Source organism: Aulostomus chinensis, chromosome 7 (genome assembly GCF_037954235.1).
Source record: "Aulostomus chinensis isolate RoL2024-O1b breed Wild chromosome 7, RoL_Achi_v1.0, whole genome shotgun sequence".
In the NCBI taxonomy this organism is placed as follows: domain Eukaryota; kingdom Metazoa; phylum Chordata; class Actinopteri; order Syngnathiformes; family Aulostomidae; genus Aulostomus; species Aulostomus chinensis.
Window position 1 is genome coordinate 28,169,531 of NC_141326.1, and position 15,023 is coordinate 28,184,553.

At 43.7% G+C, this 15,023-nt stretch overlaps 1 long non-coding RNA gene across 5 annotated transcripts; it reads right to left on the reverse strand.

Moving 5' to 3' along the window:
- Nucleotides 1-72: 72 nt before the first annotated feature.
- On the reverse strand, nt 73-14,560 carry LOC147259359 (uncharacterized). 5 transcript variants are annotated; one of them, XR_015117242.1, is made up of 7 exons: nt 14,189-14,560; nt 11,148-11,287; nt 10,156-10,319; nt 9,920-9,966; nt 8,354-8,721; nt 970-1,065; nt 73-875 (listed from the first exon to the last, which is right to left on the reverse strand). It is a non-coding gene; the product is annotated as an uncharacterized LOC147259359 (long non-coding RNA). The 5 variants fall into 5 exon arrangements; XR_015117241.1 differs by having other exon boundaries at nt 8,354-8,509; nt 8,618-8,721; nt 9,920-10,319; XR_015117240.1 differs by having other exon boundaries at nt 8,354-8,513; nt 8,618-8,721; nt 9,920-10,319.
- Nucleotides 14,561-15,023: the final 463 nt, after the last annotated feature.

Sequence of the window (15,023 nt, forward strand, 5' to 3'; positions counted from 1 at the left end):
GGAGCAGAGGAGGCGGGGCTCAAGTTATGATTGGATTTAAAACAAAAAAACGAAACAAACACTGCTTTTAATTTTATTTGGTAAAAAAAAAAAAAAAAAAAAAGTCACTTACATTGTTTGTGTAAAAAATAGAAGAGAAATTCTTTTAGGAATGTTTTTACTTAACATTTTCTCATCACTTTTCGTTCATTTCTAACGACGTCACTTTTTTAATAAGCTACTTCCAACACAATATTACATGATATTTCTGTAAAGAGACCTGTCTCAATGTGACACGCTGCTGCCGTGGGCTCTGTCACAATTCTAAGGGCAACAGCATGAGAGTTATAAGACTTTGATCTGAGGAGAATGGTATGTGGGTGTGTTTTTCAGGGTCATTACAGGAAAAGAGTGAAAGGGCGTCATGAGGGCAAGGTTGGGAATCCTCGGCTACCCACTGTGTTGGTGCATACATTAACAACAACAACAGCAAGCGCATTATCCCTTCTCTTGAATGCGTGACAAAGCTCTTTATCGTCATAAAGTGTCTTTTTTGTGTCCCCTCCTACTCAGCCTGTGAGTGTGTGTGGGAATCAGCACAGGACCCTAGTCACAGGTCAGGGACTCTAAGGTTACTAATAGCCCACACCAATAGACTTGTGATCCACGTCTTGCCCATTATGGCGCTCTTCCCTGTGGCCAGAGGAGAATGCCTTCCCCCCCAGGTGGGGAGCGCAGGCCCGGCCTGCCCCGTCCCGGGAGGACGTAACAGGAGGCTTATCGGAGCGCCGGGCTGTGCTGTAATACTCCTGTGAAAGGTCTTTCAGGCCGCCTCCCAATATTGATTTTTCTGGGCAGGAGGGAAATCGAGAAGGCCCCCCTCAGAATCTCTGGAGCTGGAGAGGAGGAGGAGACAGGTAGAGATAGAAAATTCAGAGCGGGGGGGGGGGGGGGGGACAGGGGACATCAGGAGACGTGGAGACGAGCTACCTGTAGCTGCTCACAGAGCCGTTGGCCCTCCAGGGTTAAACTGTCATACGCTGATTCAAACGAAGCCCTCGTGTGGCCCAGTGACCAGGCTGTTTCCTGCAAACACAGTGTGAAGGTTGCAGATGAAAACAGGCGATCGTGTGATTTCAAACCCTGTGCGAGCCGTTCATAAAAAACAGTCAGTTAGGTTGGTGCTGGCTGGTTCTCTTCTCTTTGGTTCCTCCAGCACACAGTCAAGTCACCTCCGCTTTACACCTGAGGCCAACCTGACAGTTCACTGACTGAGCAGAAACGGTTTGCAATCAAAAATCAAATTATAGAGCGAAACGAGCAAACTTAATAGGGTCTTCGCCCCGGAGAGCCTCCGGGCTCAGGCCCTAACGAGAGTCACTGCAGTGCTGCAGGTTGAAGACGGACAGAAACGCGTCCTACATCATTCCGAGTCCGACCCTTGATAGCAGCAAACATTTGGGATTCACGAAGACGACTCCTGAGGCGAAGCCTGGTTTCGCAAAGATAAGGTTTGGATTTGCTTTAAAGAAGTTTAGAACTTCTTATTTGCAATAGAACATTCGCTTGCAGTAATTTCAATAGTTTTGATCTTAATTTATTTAATTGAAAATCTACTTCATGTGATCGCACCTTAGAGATCCATCCATCCATTTTCTGTACCGCTTATGTCGTGGGTGGGTGGAGCCTATCCCAGCTGACATTGGGTGAGAGGTGGGGTTCACCCTGGACGGGACACCAGTCTGTTGCGGTGCCATCAGGAGCCATTAAGGGTTCAGAATCTTGCTCAAGGATACTTGGACATGGTCACCCGGGGAAGTGAGGATCAAACCAGCAACCCTTTGGTTACTAGACAGCCATGCTACCTCTGGGCAATGCTGCCCCTACACCGTAAAGAAGGGAAAATGATAATATAATAATATAATAATGACACTTCTGTGTTTACCCTGCAACGACGTGTGTAAAGGGCTAGAGATGCTGGGACATCAGCATCATTCTATATCATGTTTGTATATAGGATCAGTCTCCATAACGATCTGTACTAAACACATCCTTACATTCACGCTGTATGTGACGGTGTATGTCAATCTCTCTTCCACACAACAGATGCTTCAGTGAGCGTTCACTCGCTCTCCTCCTGGTTCTCTTCCATTATTACTTCCACATTGTTCTATTCACTGGGGCTTCATCAACAGTAAACCAGTAGGCAATTGCATATCACTGGAACATATTAGCGGTGTCATCAAAATGTGTCAGCATGCGTCAACGTCTCAGGAACAATGGGTCCGTAAGCAAACAAGTCTAATAATACATCTGCCGGACACATGCGGATTACATCACAAATGCATGGTGGAGGCGTATATGTTTGCTGGGTTACAGGCGTGGGATGTACTGGGATCAGCAGACAGCTGCTAACACAGTCATACACATTCCAATCAGTGACATAATTGTGTGTACATTTACGCGTCCGGCAAACTTACAGGATGATGCGATTATCGGTTTTGAATGTCACACAAAGCTCATCAAAGATTATGAAATGTAACTTGAATCAAGTCGTTTACGGTGGCGCCACACAGGCATCGCAATACTCAGTAAGTTTTGGAGGAGACGGCGTGGCTTATACCATGGATGCTTCATCTCTGTCCCTCTCTTCTGTATCTCTGTCTTCCTCCATTGTCTCTGTCCTGCTCTCTTCCCCCCGCCCCCCCCCCAAACCGGTCAAAGCAGTTGTCCGTCCCCACTGATCCTGGATCTGCTCCACCTTCCTGCCTGTTTTCGAAGGTTTTCGTCATCGCTGTTGCAGTAAGTGCCTGCTGATGGAGAATTGTTGGGTGTAGATTCATTGAAGGGGTTTGGCGCTACACCTGCTGTACTTGGAAAGAGTCATGAGAGGACGCTTGTCGGGATTTGGTGCCGTACAAATAAAACTGACTTGACTTGCTTTAGGACAGGTTTTGTTGTTTTTGATAGGCAGTGGCTACCATTAGCTTCAAGCTAAAATGTACATTGTGTTGAAAGAATAGGAGTGTCATGTTTCATGCATCCTTTGAGCAGCCGGTGTCACAACTTGAAGAAGCATTTTGATAAAAGGACAACAATATGAAAATAAAACTAAATGAAACAAAGGTATGGAGGAAATCTCAGGATCAGGACTGCCAGAAAACTGTCTGATGAAGTGAATTTTTACTTTCAGTCAAAGGTGAAGTGTCTTTACAAGTGTGTATTTGCCAGGCGTGTCAAGGGATTAAAGGTGTTAAGCTGTGAGTCATAAAGTACACAGATGCACTTAAGTACTGTGGTATTACTCATATCAGGGTTGACCGTGAGTGTCAGTGATTGAACAAAATCGTGCCTGCTTTCATTGAGCATTAAAAATTTAATCTGATGATCCTTTTTTTTCTTCCCTTCCCATTTAATCATTCGATCGTATGTTTCCTTGTCTTGTTTGGATGTACATCTTTGTCACAGCGGTGGTTATGGTCATCATTATCCAATCATGTTTCATCATCATTATTGGATCATTCAATTATTTACTGTCTTAACCCCTTTATTAGTTGTAGTGCCGTGAAGAGCTGTGAGGTTAAGTTGCTGCGTCTGCTGTCAGGCTGGACAGGAAGCAGGAATCTCCCGTCACACGTGGGTTTCCTCACAGACTCTTTGGCTGTATCATAAAGACTGTCCCAGTCCCGTTCACCCACATGGGAGCCACGTTAGCTCACTGGCTACTCAGGATGGCTGGGACCTGAATCTTTATTCAGTCTCTCCGTCCTCTGCTCAACCTGGGAATTTTCCTTTTTGGGGAGGCGCTGTGGAGAAGTGGCTGTTTTCCACTTGCACTCAGAAGTTTGCTTGCAGCTCAACTCCTACGAGACAGTTTAATCAGTGTAGAAAACTGCTCTCTGGCCTCTGTTCCCCACTGATTAAAGCTATCCTTCTTAGAAACCAGTAGTGGATGCAAGTGATAGGTGGCTTATTTAAAAAAAACACACACACACACAAAAACAAAACACCAAAAAAAAAAAAAAGAAAAACTAGTTATGTTCATCCAAAAAAGTCCTGGTCCACATTAGCTGGGTATCTGTATCAATCCAGAGGAGACGTCACAGCTGAAGGTTCTCTCGGGCTTCAGGTGTCCCTAGATGGTTTTTGAGAGGGAGACGGGGGGACAGCCATGGGCTCGATAGGACCAAGTCTCACCCGGTAGCTGAGTGCCTGGGGGTCCTAGAAAAGTCGACGAAGGCCAGTGGAAGGAATCACTTAACTCTGCCCCCCCTCCTGCATCTTCAGTGCTCATACTTGCTGAGGTCGAGGCCAGTGAGTGAGAACAGCCATGCAGGGGCCCACGGCGATAACCAGGCAGGACAGAAACCACAGCCATACAATAAGCAGACAGCCAGATATCAATGTAAATTCACTTTATCAAAGACATTTGGTCCACAGATGACTAAGAGAACTGGGAATGGACTCCAGCTGTGGCACTGTCTTTAAATGAGCAGTAAATTACAACTGCGCAGTGCATAAATGAATCACTCAAAGAGACAGTTGGAGGCGGTTTTTAATTCTTTCCTCTCCCTCAAACCGCAGGACATGCGCAGCTCGCTCACATCTGTCGTACGGCCTGGACCGCGCATCTTTATCAGAGAGAGGCGTGTCTTTCGCTTGCGGGGCAGCACACGAGACTCTAAAGAAGCAAGGCTTTTTAAAGAAAGCAGCTGCGTGCTTTATGAAGGGGGAAAATAGCTGCTTAATTAGCCTGAAAATCCATTAATCGGGCAACGAAGTCACTAAACTGGCAACGGTGGCCCTCTCAGTCAGTCAGGGTGGAATAAAAAACTGCTGCTGGGTAAAACAACCTGCTTAAAGCGGTACTTCATCCAAAGAGTGTACTTTTCCTTTAAAGTACTAACAAACAGGTGCCTTCAGATGTTTCGCTGCTGCTGCATCACCTACTTGTGAATACTTGGAAGGAAAATATTGGGGAGAAGTATCACGTTAAAGGCAGTTGAACTGCTATGCAGTAATCCTCCAACTGTTCCTGCCGGTTGGCATTTGAAGACGGTTGGTCACACCTGGCCAGCCAGCAGTCATCAGTGCGTCAGACTGACCTTAGAAGTCGTCCTGACATTGAATTGTGATCACCTGACTTCATCGCCATCATTCAGCCAGCAGTGCCAGCACAGACGTCACCAGACGACAAACAAACCAGGATCAGTTTTCTGAGCTTGTAAATGTGACGGCAGTGAATGAAGTGCTGAGACAGAGAGTGGGCGATCGAACAAAATACAGTAGCAGACAGTGATAAAAGGGAGATGGGTCACCTGTGTGGGAGGAGGGGGGGTGTGTGTGAGGATGAATCAGGCAGACAAGGAGGCCTTGAGAGCTCTTGTTCACTGTCACCTCGGCGGCCAGTGAGAGTGCGCGACAAGCCCAGCCCCCGTCATCTGATCTAAGGTCAGCCCTCCACAGTGTGACTCAGTGGCTCCTCAGTGCTGCTTTCAGGCCTGTTTAGCTCGACTTGGCGATGAATCACTTAACTCGAGCCTTTTATTTCTGGAGAGGATCCCGTTTCTATGCAGCCACGTTTCCGCTCCGAAGGGAACATTGAGCAGCAGCTCGCCCCCACAAGAGAGCTGCTGTCAGTTTGATCAGACCATCTGGTGAGCCGTTATTATAATCAGTGTCAAATAAATGCACTACATAGGAGCTCCCATGCTGTTGTGCAATATGCTTTGCACTCAATCTTCTGTGTATACAGTATATGTAATGTTTATATTTTCACTGTACTTACATATAGGATATTTTGAGGTTGTGTCATGGCCGAGGCAAAAGTTGCCTTTAAATGACCATAAAATACCAAGTAAGATCTAGAAATACAGCAAAGCAGGAAGAGCGAATCGGTCACGTCACAAAAACACCTCCAGCAAGTATACCTTTTGTTTTTGCACATTATTCTGCTCCCACAAAAAGCAAAACGGTAGAATGCACAGATCAAATCACTGCCCGCTAATGAAGTATTTCATTACAAAAGGTTGGCAGCAACGGTGCATTTCCACAGAATCCTTCAATCTTGCAAAGGCAGGGTTACTTTACCCATTTTCTTCACTCCAAACTAGTTGATTTGAACACGTCTTACATGTCTGACCATAAAACTGCCACACAACTACCGAAGGATTGACCAAAGGCTTGTGTCTCCTTCTCCGAGTGATTAAATGGGAATTGAAGGACCAAATGTCCCTCTGCAGCCATTTCACTTCATTTGCAAATGCGTCAGAGGAGTTGCATGGGTGTTGCCATATTATCTCAACTTGAATAATGAAGCGCTTCCCTTTTCAGCCCCCCTTTTGACTGCTTTCAAAGGGGAAACATGATAATACTGAAAGATATCTGACAAAAAATGCAAACAAAAGCTACCTCCCTCTTGTAGCATTATGACATGAAAGACACCTGTTCTTTCTCAGATGTAGCACAAAACATATGTAATGAACACCAGAGATAAGTGCATCACTGGCAGAGCGACTTGAGCATCCAGAATGTAAAATACAGTGATACCAGTTTTCTACGGTGCCGACGAACTCGATAAGAATGAAGTCTGAAGTTCCGCTCAAAGAAATCTTGTAGTTCACACGTGGAAGTGTTTCCTGACACACAATATAGGAGTAAAGTATCTAAAGAATTCTAAAGACCCAAGTACCTTTTATCACACCAATGAAAAAAAAAAAAAAGAAAAAAATTCAATTTAAAAAATTGTTAAGACATTCTACAGGGATTCTGTGGGCCAGCCTGGAAGTAAGCGTCATCTCCACCTAAAGCCACAGGTTGGGGTTTTTTTTTGTTTTTTTTTAACAGGTTCTCAAATTTGGTTTCACAAGATAACTTCTAAAAATGATAACCCCTTTTACGATTTTTTTTTTTAAAGGCCTAAATTTTATTGTTTGGACATGCAAAGCAAAAATAATATCGTAAAGGCTGCAGACACACAACTTCAGCGTCACCACAACTCAGCTCCAACGTTCATTTGTTTCCAGCAGGAGGACGAAATGGAAGCTCAGTGTGTTTTTGGTTCTTCAACTTGTTTGCCCTTGACGCCAAACTGTATTCTCCCAAAAATGCAGTTGTTATGAGCCCGATGGCTTGAATATTTGTGTTGAGGAAAGTGGGTTCCATGACAGCTCCAGATTACCAGCAAAGGACTCTACGGAGCATTTTATCGAATTCCACATCCTTCCTTTGAAAAAACGTCTCACACAAAATTGTTTTGACAGAACTTCAACCGCAAAATAACAAAAGAGCAAAAAAAGACACATTGAAATGAATCCGAAGGCTAAAATTCCTCCTGGGTTATTCCAGGTTCATTCTGTTGCTACAGTTGTGTTTTAAAGATTTTCCAATCACAGACGAGCTTGAGGAATTCATGTGAGACTGAAATTTATGCTCCCTAATAAAGATCTATGCATGCTTGTCTAATCTCAGCCAAAAAGCACATGATGATCCCTTGAAGCTTTAGTACACTGGATCCATCGGCCAAAAGCAATGCATAAGGAAGCTTAATCACCGCATTTTACAGCCAGAAGTGAGATGAAGGTTCCTGCTGAACGTGGTGGAAACGATGCTAAAACGCAACCTGAGCAACTTGAAACACACAAACACCAGCGACTGTGATTTTACAGTCTCTTCTGTTGGTCTGTTGTGTTTTCTCAGCACTGCTTTTGCTGTAACCTGTAACAACAGAATGAGGTGGTGCTTGGGGAAAGCGAGTTGTCTCACTTCACCCCTTACATGCAGACATGTGTGCTATGTTCAGACACATCTGATAAGCTGCAGGCTGGACCAAGTGGAAGAAAATCCCCTCATGTCAACTAAACTCCGTGTGACGGCGGGGGACAGGACATAACATATGAGGGGGAAGAGGGGATGAATGCCCCGGCCGAAAAGAGGGTTTCTTTTGTAATCTTGGTCATTCATTAGCAATTGATTCCCCTCCAGTCAAAAATGTGCTCTTCCGCTGGCTGCTCCGGTTGACTGTTTGATTTTCACGGTAGAAATGATCCCGTTTTGGTATTCAGCATCACCCTGGGCAATCAATGACAAGTAGCCAGCCTTCATTACGGATGCGAACACACTCAAGTCGTGATGGGAGCCAGTCACTATGACCCCACTCAGAGGGGGTTTGGTCACGTGGGCACATCGCCTTTGACGGTGTGAAAGCAAATGCATCATGAGCCAGAGTGAGTGGGGAATGGGCTCATTTTTATACAGAGGCACTCAGAAGTGCTTTGCACTATCATCTCATTCACAGGTTCACACACACACACACACACACACACACACACACACACACACAGGGTGGAAGCTGCCATGCAAGGTGCCACCCTACCCGTCAGCAGCAATTAGGGGTTCAGTAACCCAAGGACACTTCCACATGGTCACCGGGGGAAGTGAGGATGGAACCAGACACCCTTCGTTTGCTGGACAGCCACTCTACCTCCGAGCCACACCACCCACATGAAGAACAACTTCATCAGCTGATCTCCTTTCTTGGTGAAGAAATGAGCAGCAAAAAGCATATGAAAGGCCGCAGATCATCACTTTCTAAAGGCACGTGGAGAGACAAAGTCCTGCTGCATGGAGCGTCTCAGACCTGGTCTGTGTCGCTGATTGTCCTCTGCTTTTCATGTCCAACAGTCGGGGGGCAGGGGAGCATCACCAGCTGCAGCGCTCACTCTCTCGCTGAAAGGCATCTTTCTGTGTGCATGGAAAGTAAAATACGATACAAAAATGACGATGATGATGACGGGGAAACAGCAAGATTAAAACAAGGTTGAGCAGCACAATGAGAACAAGCCAGCAGGAGGCATGGATGAACAGGACCTTCTGAAAATATACAGGAATTGCGGCACACCGCTGCCTTGATCGGCTAAAAAGGCTTTTAATAAAAAAATTTTTAAAAATCCTTAAAAAAAAAAAGAGATCTAAAACTGGCTACTGGGCTCGGGCATTATAAGATTATTTTCTATAAATTGCCTCAGTAATATATTTGGAAAACATGAGAATGAAAGAATACTGGTGATGTCAAGAGTGCATGCGGTTGATCCTAAAATGAATTCTGTGGCTAACAACAGTGATTGATCACAGACTCGCCCTCCTGATAACATTTATTCGGAGGGTGTTCCCCTCTCATAAATTCCTGAAATGTTATCTTTTTTTTTGTAAATGCAAGCCAAGATTCCCGGGGTTTGCATGGGAAGTGTATTTGCATGATTTCATGCACCACAGACAAGGATGATTGACCATTACAAATGAGGATTTTTCACAAAATACAAAGTAAAAACAATTTAATCAGAGCAGATAAAAAGGGTCCAAAAACAATTCAAAACATTCCAGCGGAGCAGTTGGGCTTCTTGAGGACACGTAGTCCCACGGCTAACAAGTGTACTGGGAGAAGGGCAGCATGGCAGTCTGTCCCCGACACACAGAAGACAAGTTCCATCTTTGAACTGATTCCTCCTGTGCTTCTTCAGGGTTTTGTCTTATTTCAACCCAAGTAATACATTTTCTATCATATTTTCATTCCCCAGTCACACTGCATTAATACAGCTCTATAAAAGTTACACAACTTTAGAACCGGGACCCTGTTCTTGAGAACTTCAACTGTTGGAGCCTGTTCCGAGGAAAATTTCACACAAGACTGAAAATCTTCTTTAAAAAAAACAAAACATTTAATTAAATCATTTTGATGGATGTTGAATGATATGACTCGCAAAATGAGGGTGAATATGGTGTGCAGGCCGGACGTCTCTGCAACACCAAAATATCTCATTTCCATAACAGTTTTTTGACACACAATTTTACAAATTTACAGCACAATTCAATTTGCGAGTTCTATTTATACAGCGATGTATATGTATGGTATGTTGTGATTTGAGCAGCCTTACTGTCACACCTGTCACTGTGGTTTCAGCCAAACTCAACAGTCCAAAAGTCCAAATACTGCAGGTGTGAAAAGGCCCCCGGAGCCCGAGAAACACAAATAAGGTGGATTTAACTTTACAAGTCGGTTAGAGCACATAAAATAAGAAAAACAACACTGTCCAACATGACTAAGTCAGACAAACATGAAAATCTTTCACAGCATGTTGTCTTTGTATCCATTAAAGAAGAACAAAAGAGGAAAATTACCAAATCATTAGGTCTGGGAAGACAAAACGCTCCTGCTGGGACAAAATGGATGCTGGATCACACGCAGCCCCGACAGGACTCTCGTGAAACACAATATATTACTTAATTTCATGTTACCTTTGTGTTTAGTCTGTTCTGCACATGGCTTGAAACACTGAAAATATCTGGGGAAAAAAAGAAAAAAGAAAGCAATTCTACAATGAATGTAAAATGACTCATTTTTAAAAGGGTGCACAGAAAAAAAGTAACTTTAATGGAGCATTGAGAGTGTGTTCGCACCACCCCTGCCTGGGGCTACAAACACTTCTTCAGACAGATGTGTGTGAGTCAGCAGGTGAGTCACAATGAGCTGAAGAACACACACAAACACACACGAGTCACCACAAAGTCAAACAACTAAATCAATCATTGTGGGGTCTATTTGGCCTTTAACATGGGGGGATTAGATGAGATCAAATCCTAACTCTCTTGGCATCCATACGGGAGACTGTCAACACAACACACTAACCATTACTTTCACTGTTGAGCAACTTTCACGCATTAATCACAACAGGGTTTTTTTTCTCTCCCACAAATGTGCTGTAGACACACAGCGGTGGTGGTGTGTTATCAGGCCGCGCACCCTCACCCGCATGACCTCGCTATGCCATTTTTGAGCTCATATCGAGGATCAAGCTGTTGAGTCACCGAAGAAGGTGACTCATTAAAGAAGGACTATGGGGAATAAAATGTTAAAAGTGTGAGGGTGTATGTTCCTAACGGCTCAAACACACTGGAGATGTTACTGATGCATCGCATCAGTTGCGTGTAGAGGAACTACAACAAACACACTGGTTCTGTTTGTCCTGATTGCACCACAGCACAAAGGGAACTTTATCCAAGGAGATTCTTCCATTAATTAACTGGTTGGAGGAAGAGAGATACGTGCAGTGTAACGGCTCTGAGTGCGTGCAGTGGTTACTGACTGCAGCGATTTCATGTTGCTGACAGACCTGGTGTGTTTCAGGTTCCCTTGCTGATAGAGTCTGTGGTCAATCTCCCAGATGTGTCTTGGGAACATTCTCAATCATCCAGGTCCTGGGAACTCTTAAGTGCTGCGTCATCGGCAGCTGGACCTGTTTGGGCTTGTTTGCTGTTAAAAGACAGTGAAATAATTAGAGTTCTGAAAAGAACCCTGCAAAGTCTTTCAAGTCAGAGCTGCGACATTCTGCAGTTGTGGGCCTGTAAAAGGAGCCAATAGCGTGAACCACTAACATGCCCTCCCGCCGGTGAAACTCCTCATGATCAAGACGCAGCTAGACACATTAACACGTGCAACAACCAATAGGATACAAACGGTGATGAATAACTGGGGAGAAAAACATGAGGGGAAAGTCATTAATACATCAATGTTTGTTCTACATGCCAGAATTTGAAGAGGCTGGGAGAACCTGGTGAATGTACTCAAGTCTAATATTTACTTGAAATGAGTGAGACACTTTATTGGAACGCAGCATCACTTTCTAAATTAGGTTCTTACTACAAGCAGCGAGGCGTTAAATGAACACATTGAGCTCAAACTGTTTTGGTTAGTTCAAGTAAGAGATTCCTGTATTTGTGTGCTTGTGTTTCATCACCAGCTGCATGGCTGGAGCTCAGATGTCTCTCTGCTCCAGTCTGAATTTACAAAAATCCAGATCCAAATCTGATGCCAGTTGTGGCCTTGTTAGCTTGTTTTCTTTGTAACTACCGAAATACATTTGAGCGGTGAGAGCGGCCTCCTCCCTTTCAGAAGATAAAATCAGGTCGTACAGGCCCCCTTTACTGGAATCATCTCCCAGCAGCCGTCTGTCCTCAGTCCTCTGTACTTGCTTTTGCACAGCTGGACCTCCTCTTTCATGCTGCTGCTGACAGCTGTCAATCATCAAGCTGCTCTGTACCATTACAAGCTTGATGAAACAGTTTACCAGACTGATACAGAACTGATTCCATTGAGCATATTTCATTGCATCCTTGGACACAAGAGCATAAAGGCTTATTTGTCTTTATCTGTGTCTCATAAGATGAAAACATCTTATTTAACTTCGCAGCCAACAGATGAACTTGTCAATAAAATGCAGATAAACAAATTTGATTTGTTGAAAAATTTGATATCTCTTCATTTGCCTTGTCACAAAGCAACCCACAAAAATGTTTTTCGTCTTGTGGTGTTTTTCATGCAATCTGGACCCAACCAAACATTATACTTTATCTACCCAACTGCTGGTTTGCATTGTGGCGGGTTGGGTTTCCAAACATCTTCATCGGAGGAAAGCTACTTCCTTTTTTCAGTGAAAACAGCTAATGTGCTGCAGAACGTTTGAGAAAACAGCTGATATAGAATGTTGTTTGAAGACTTAATCATCAGCATGGATTATTGAACAATGCAAAGCACTTTTCTAGAGAGCAAGTGAATCGATTGCAGTGATCCGTGAGGGAGCAGGGGCCTCAGGCATGAGTGTATGAAATATGCATGGAGCACATGAAATATAGCTTATAAATCAAGATAGAATGTAGTCTCACTATAGGCTGGATGTGTAAATAAAGTGAGAGACAGCGCTCTTATTGTGACAGGCCTCTTTTCTGGCTTTTCTCCAGAGTAACTCCTCCACCACTCAGTAAAATCTGGTTCTTTATTGTCATTGTTTCCACATTTAAAAAGAGGAGAGAACATTTAAAACCCAACCAACCTCAAGAGCTACAGAAACAAGGAGCAAAGCAACACCGAGCTGCAGAAATGAGAAAAGAACATTTCACAATAGTTGAAGAAAAAAAAAAATCATCACAGCAGAAAACCTCCTATTGATTCATCAGGTAAAGTCAGCGAACTTTCAAATATTCGGTCAGTTTATCCATGTAAATATGCTGCGACATTTTCAAACTGTAGACTGAGTTTGGCAGTTGGTTCCACTGCATGTGCCAGCAGACGGCAAGAACCTGCTGCAGGAAATAAGGGTTGTAAAAATGGAAATTTTATATTAAATTTCATTGGCAAGTTAAAGTGATTATTTCCTGTGTATTTTGCCTTTCAAGTTTTAACAAAAAGGTGTCATAGACATGTGTTTGTTTCCCTCCTGCATCACTTCTTTGTGACTCCAGAATGCAGATGGAGCCAGCAACATTTGTTGAGCTCGATGCTAATGGTGACTGATGGCTAATTTCAAAAAACAAACATATGCTCAGCAGTCCCCAAACACCTAGTCAGAGCTCATACAAACAAATTCTAATACTTCTGGTTCAGTGCCTACATGAACAGAGCAAGCTGGGACAACTGAAGGCGCTCACTAGTCACACGTGGCGCGACCATGAAGGAGGGCCTCACTGGAGGGTTGTCAAACTGGTCCAGTTCCAACCAAGCAGAAGCAACACCTGATCCAACTAATGAGCTGTGTGGACACAGCTTAGTTGATTTAAGATTTAGTTGAGTCAGGTGTTGCTTTTGCTTGGTTGGAATGAAAACCTGCAGCCACACGGCCCTTTACTGGCTCAGTTTGACACCCCTGGTAAAGTGTGCTTGTTGTAGCTCAAAGTGTCTGTAGCTCAGAATGCAACCCTTTTCCATCGGCTGGTGTATTGAGAAGCCCACCTCAAGATTTGAGATGAAATCTTAACCCTTATTCAATATCTAACTGTAAAAAGGACATCTAAAATAATAATTTAAAAAACTGTCTAGGGTACTGTACGATTCTAGCTTAGTTAAGAGACTGCCGGGCATAACTCTGACCTGTAGTAATAATATCAATTTATATAACGCCTTTCATGACAAGACAACAAATTTAACAGGCGAAGGCCTGTAAGTTATCTTTACTCAGCAATTTTAATAAAATACACAACACAAGATATCAGGTATTCAAAAGTATTGCACATGAAAAAAAAACCCACATTTAAAGCCTTTTGTTTTGAGGTGAAAAATACAAGACCCGGGTGGCTATATTTGGTGCGGTCTTCATTCTCTTTGTTTCGTTGGCGCGCTTTAGTTGGAGCGCCTGATGGTTGCTATGGTGACTGTGGGTACCTGTTTGTGTTGGTGAAGCTAGCAGGGCCAGGTTGCAGATGCCGAATTTCTCTCCCGTTGCGACGGTTCCCTCGTCGGCAACCCGGCAATCCTCTTTCCTCCACCGTCTCCTCCCGACGATGGCGACGACTGAGCAGTTAGCTTTGCGCTAGCTCTGGCTGGCGACTGCAAATGAACTTTCTTCGTCTTCAATAAAACACACACACACACACACAAAAACCACTCAGCGGCGCTACAGAGTTCGACTCGCACACTCACGGCTTGATATTCTGACAGCAGTTCGGTCCGTTATAAATAAAAAGGCACAGAGACGACACACACAATGCCAGTCTCTGCTCTACGCCATTTTGGATTTGCTCCTTCTTCCTCACTCGGGTCTGCCCGGAAATGAAAACACTCCAAGGTCATGAGCTCAGTAGGCAATATTACATAGTGAGAATTGCTAAACTTGAACTTTTCCTGCTCTAAAGGCATTCACACCCTATGAAATTATGTTTTTAGAGTCACTAATTTCAAACAAATTATTTACACATTTGTATATCTTATTTATATCACATAATTATTTATGTACATTTTACACTTCACTATGAAATGGCAATTTATCTTTTTAACTTACTCCCATGAAAAAAGTAAAATAAATACAACTGATATTTATCAGAGTATTACAAGAGTTTGTCAGTGTTTGTGGACAGTTTTGCTGTTGTTAGCAGTCGGCTCCTGTGGTTGATTCATGTTAATTACCATTAATTCCAATACATTCCCATTAGTTCCAACTTTGAGCAGTTGAATCCTGTCTGCAGCTGCAGGACCCGCTAGACTCTAACATTATTCTAAA